The following is a 6,248-nucleotide window of genomic DNA, read 5'->3' as shown; positions in this document are numbered from 1 at the left end:
CACCTACGTGCTCCTAAGTCCCAATCTGAATCAAATAATTTAAAATATACAAATTTCCGATCTACAGTTGCAATCAAAATTATTCAACCCCCTTGACATGCAAGACATTTTGTTCCAGATAATTTGTTTTTCTAAAAACAAATCTACAAAGGCATTAGTACACTATTAGATAAAGTATTTTAATACACATTTGAGTAATTCTGAGAAAATAAATTGATAAATAATGGGAAAAAAAATCAAATTGGCTCTAAACGTTCATGTTCAAAATTATTCAACCCCCAAAAGTAAAATTTGGTGCAGAATCTTTTATTATTTAAAACCACCAATAAACGCTGTTTGAAAGTGTTTAGAAGCGTTGATCACCTCTCTACTGCAATCTTGGACCATTCCTCGGCTGAAAAAGCTTTTAGATCACGGATAATCTTTGGTTTTCACTTTGCCACTGCTTTCTTCAAATTTAACCAAATATTTTCAAAGAGAATTAAATCTGGAGACTGAACAGGCCACTCAAGAACATTCTGTGACTGATCCCTGAACCAAGCTTAAGTAGATTTGGATGTATACTTTGGGATGATTGTCCTGCAGGAAAGTCCATTGATCATCATCCTTTGTCTTTGCACCAAAGGCATCACAATTCCTGGCAAAATGGCCTGATACTTCAATGAATCCATGGTTTCCTTCATACGGTCATGTTTTCCACTTCATGCTACAGTAAAACAACCCCATAATTGGATCAGCCCACCTCCATGTTTGACCATGGAGATAGTGCTCTGCTCATTAGTTTTCCCTTTTTTTGCGCCAGACATACCACTGATCTATACGTCCAAAAAGTTCTAGTTTGGTCACATCGCTCCATAAAACATTCTTCCAGAACTCCACAGGTCTATCCAAATAATTTTTAGCATATTCAAGCTGACCTTTTTGTTCTTCTTGGTCAAGAATGCTATTCGCCAATATGCCCCAACATGAAAGCCATGCTTGTCTTATGTTCATCTTCTACTCTTGAATGAAATATTTTTCCTCCTTTCATCGGGTCATCTCGCAAGTCTTTGGCTGTACATTGCAGGTTTTTCTCAGTTGCTCTGATCAAACATTTTATGAAATTGTGCATTTTTCATTCAACACCCTCAAAGGTTTTCTGGTACAGCACACTTTAAACTAGGGATTGGGAATAAGGCTTTTAATGTCTTAGAAATCATCACGTAGCCTTAGACTTTCTAATACAATTAAACTATTTCTTCTCTATAGCTTTTGTGAAAGCTCTGTTGACTTTACCATATTTGTTAACTCAATTTCAGCACATGCATGGGATAAATGTATAGATGTGTAACATCTCAAGCTGATTCAGTTTTTTTTTATTTTTTATATAGTTTCTAAAGGCTTAATTGTGTTTTAGGACAATTTTGTTCCCTACCACAAAAATAAATTACTTAAACGGCAATGTTGAATAGGGGTTGAATAATTATGACAGCTGTATTATTAAAAAAATCCTAGAACTCAAACACATTACATTATATATTGACATTGTCACTTTTAATATGCCAGTACACTGTTGTAGATGCAATTTTTATAAAGTCCTGAAACTTCAGACAAGCTTTTATTTGTAAAGTACTGCAGTCTCTGGGGGGTTGAATAATTTTGATTGCAACTGTAAGTCAAATGATTTGTGAACCCACTCCAAAGTTGCAATCTAAATCAAACTAATCGCACTACACACTCCAAAGTCCCAATCTGAATCAAATGATTCTCGAAACGCAATCTGATTGGAGCGCTTCGAAAGTAAATTATTTTGAGACACAATGGTAAACTGATTGGGATAGTTTTATGACATTAACTGAAAAAGGCAAAAAAAAAAAAAAAAAAAAAAGTATGATTAATTTAACTGCGTGAAAAGATTTGGGCTTTTCAAAAAAAAAAAATTGTCAGTTATTTTATAGATACATATAAAACTTAATAATTCTTATTAATTCAAGCACCTTTCGAGTACCTGTTCAGGAATATTGCTATTTTCAAGGGTTTTCCAGGCCTTAAATTTCAAAGTCAAATAAGTCAATAAGGCAAATTTAAGTACTTTAAGCACTTTAAGCATCTTGTACAAACCCTGTAGCAACTTTACATGGCAGCTCAATCTATGTTAACCTAGAAAAATGTGCACTATTCAGGTGTGAAAGCTGCATAGTAGCGCGCTCATTCCATGACAAATTGGAGGTGCCGGTGCGGTCACTTGCTCTTAAAATACTCTGTCATTTTTGATAATACAGATAAGAATGATGCATCTTTAGAATTTGTAACGACTCTACGTTTATTTGTGTGCACTCAGAATAAAAACAAAGTGTTGCCATTTTGTAAAATAATTAAAGCAAACATGATGCACTTTCTGCTGTCTCGGTCTCTGTGAACTTGAGCACGAAACTTTGAAACTCTGTGTATTCTTGTCTTATAGACATGAAAAATATAACTATAGAGAGTGAAATGTCTACTTTTAGATAGAGAACAAATATTCTCAGATCATGTAATCAGTATAAAACATTCATACAGGTGCATCACTACTTCACAGATGACGAGTCATTGTCACCGACCTTATCTCTTAAGCCGAAAAACAAAGAAAGCACTCGTTTATCAATAAATGATTAAAATGTTAGTGCAGTGCAGTTTTTCCCCTGACACAGTCATAATTATTAGATCTGCCAGTGCGCTGAGGCAAGCTTTTTTTGATAGTGCTTAAGCGCTTATTAGGCAATTAAATGCTCATTCGTATGATTTATATGGTTTATTAATAAACTTGCGACTAATAGTTGACAAATGCTTAATATAAATGACTACTAGTAAAGGGCAGAACTAAAATATATAAATATTTTATTGTTGTTTTAAATATGATGCAAAACAATACAAATTATAATACATATTTTATGCTAAATAGTGACAATATTTTTTCCTCAAAATACAAAAGAATGAAAAGTGCAAAAAATGATAAATAACACACATTTAATTGTATTAAATTATGATCCAGAACAATATAGCTGAAGTAACAATTATATAAATATTTTATAAATATATAAATATTAAAAATATAACACTGCAAAAATGGGTAACAACAGGATCACTTCAAACAGGAAATGACTACATCTTTCATAAATTAATAAGTGCAGCTGACAAATAATGACTAGCTATAACTGAAATGCATGATTTCTTTGATCTCAAGCCTGTTTTTTGCTTTAGGGATTAATACAATTTACCATTTTCACCAGCTCATCCAGGAAGTGTATAGAGGTCTCAAGAACACTGCGGCCCCACCGTTTTCTACCATAAGTCAGTTTTTCCTGAAAGTTAGGCTCCGTCATGTTTGTGCATTCACCGATAGCATGTCTAACTTGGCCCTTGGTATGCTCTAACTCATGATTTGTTTTGTTTATTTTATCAAATATGTCTTTGGGGGGATCATACAGCTCTCTTTCGTGTTGATTTATCAGCTTAAGAGCCTTCTGCATGAAGTCAAGTCCACACTGAGCTTTCTGCATTTTCTCTTCGCTGGGCAAATTCGTCAAGGTAAGTTCTGAGATTGGTTCCCGCCATTTTCTAATTTTAGTTGAGTTAGTTGATCCGTTGAGCTTAAGAGAAAGAAAGAGATGGTTCACACATTAAAACAAAAGCCTTTAAATGATCATGAGTTTGAAATTAAATGGCATGCAATGATTGAGAAATAATTATGAACTAATTATGAATAATTATGAATTTTGTTCTAAACAGTATACTGATCTCAGAATACTTTAAACAAAACTAGTGTTACAATTGTATGTTCTTTGCATTTATGCATTTGGCAGACACAGTATCCATTCAAGGTCCAAGTTTTCGGTTCTTGCTTTCCATGGGAATCCAACCCATGATTTTGATGATACCTGAGCTACAGGAAAGCTGTAATTAGTTTTTAATTATTACTTCTAAGACACGTGATAGCACTGTTCATTAACTAGAACAAATACATTCATGATTCTGCTCAGATAATAAATACAGTTTTGTTAGACAAATGCTCCTGACTAAATTTAAAATGTTTTAAATATTGTATTTTATTATACTCTTTAATTTATTAATCAGAATTATTAAACATGAAAGCTCAAATGTGCGTTGATAAGCATACATTAAGCCTAAATTAAATCTTTCTAAACTTTGATTTTTGTATGACACATGATACATATTATTGCATTTTGTATTATGATATATTGTGCCACAGCCACTACACAAATTTTGGTGTTCATCATCATGTAGATGAAATGTAAAAGCATGTTATTAAAGCATGTTTATAAAAATAAATGTCTTATCACTTATATATGTTATCACTAATCACCTCAAATTTCAAAAAAGTCCATATTATAATTATTTATTCATAATACACTGTAAAAATATTTTTGAAGTTGTAAATATACCAAAAAATACAAAACAAATGTACTAGCAATTTAAAACCTACACCAACAACACTAAACAGACAAAAGCGCATCTAAATCATAATAGTGGCGCCATAAGCTTTTGGACACAAATCCAACTTAAAATGAAAGTCACTTCATTAGACGACTAAATATGAAACCGAGTGACAAACTCTGCATATCTATTTTCAAATCACTTTGAGAACAGTTGGTAAAATGTCACTGAGCAAATATTGAGCATTGTTTGTTGGTTTCGATATTACTGTACATGTGATGCAGCAACAGTCACAGATTGCTAAGCGTGGCTTAAGTAAACCGAAAACTACTGTTGCATGTAAATTTCACAAAAGAACTATTTGTAATGCTGGTAAAGCCTGAGAATCATTTTAAACTATTTTTTACAACCAATAACTAATTAAAATCTATTTACAGTGTATAGTGATTTAATATAATGTATCTCTTGAGCTCATCAGCATCTCTTTTTTTCATCAAATACAGAAACAGACTGATACTTACAAATGTTTCCAATAGACCTTCCATTTGGCGCTTTGTATAATCTATGCGCTTTGTAACAATACATGACGGTCTGCATGTCATTGACTGGATCATCATTAAAATCCACAGAATCAGAAGTCCTACAAAGAAAAGTACAATAATAAATAGTGGGCACAAAATGACACAGTTAAGCTTAGAAAGTTAAACTAGTTCTTCCTAAAAAAAAAAAAAATGACTTAGGTTTAACTCACCTGTTTTTACCTCCATGGTGAAAATTCACAGTATTTTGTTTACTCTGTGTGCTGGAGAAAACTCTAGAGCGTATGATACGTTTTCATGGTCAAATCTGTCAACTTTCCATCTTTTATACGCCTGTGACTGCTTAGTCACAAGAAAGGAAATGTCTAAGGATGTTATCTCACACACAAGCACTTTCAATTAAACTCAATACGTAAAAAAGTGCTTATCGTCTTTGCGGATGGTTTTGCGCTGATAAGCTTGAGATGTCATACTGGGATGTTTCCCTCAGTTCCAATGAACATGCGATACACGCTTAGACTCCTGTCATTGGCTGTAGGTAAATCTGAAGGGTTCAGGATGCCTGTCCTCATAATCACTGTTTATGACAATGCATGTCATGCAATGTTTTGATCATGTGATGTGTGATTAAATGCTGTAAAATCCCTGATTTTACTTTTAGTTAAGAGATGACAGCTCAAGTGTAATGTTGCGCCTTGGAGGACATGATAAAGTTTAGTTTTAAGTTTCATCAGCTCATGCATAAGGACACGTATTAAAAAACATGTATACGTAAAGTCACTGCTCACATGCTTTCTGTTGAATTTTTGTGACTGTGTTTGTCATAACCTAGATGTTATGTCACATATGAATTTCTGTGAATATAGTGGGAGATACAGTATGTATTTTAATCCTCATAAGTCACTTCCTATTCAAAGTAACATGTTCAGTTGGAAACTTCCATCCATACTGCTTAAAAGAGACTTAGTACATTAGGATATACAGAGGAGTTGTTTTGCTTTCTAAGTATTGTGGCCTAGTGGTTACAGACTGTTAGCCTAAAGTTTGTAGGTTCAAACCACAGATTAACCCTAGACCTAGTGACAAACATATCATATGTTACTTTGAATTATTTGCTTTGTAATGTCTGGTCAACTACTTACACTAAGCAAGAAAAACAATGCTGACCAAGGCTGCATTTATTTGATCAAAATACATTAAAAACAGTAAAACTGTTAAATTGTTAAAGTTTTAATAGATTAAAAATGTTACTTATTACTGCTATGGCAAAGATGAATTTTCAGCGTCATTACTCCA

Source organism: Garra rufa, chromosome 5 (genome assembly GCF_049309525.1).
Source record: "Garra rufa chromosome 5, GarRuf1.0, whole genome shotgun sequence".
Lineage (NCBI taxonomy): Eukaryota > Metazoa > Chordata > Actinopteri > Cypriniformes > Cyprinidae > Garra > Garra rufa.
This window is presented reverse-complemented; position numbering follows the sequence as displayed.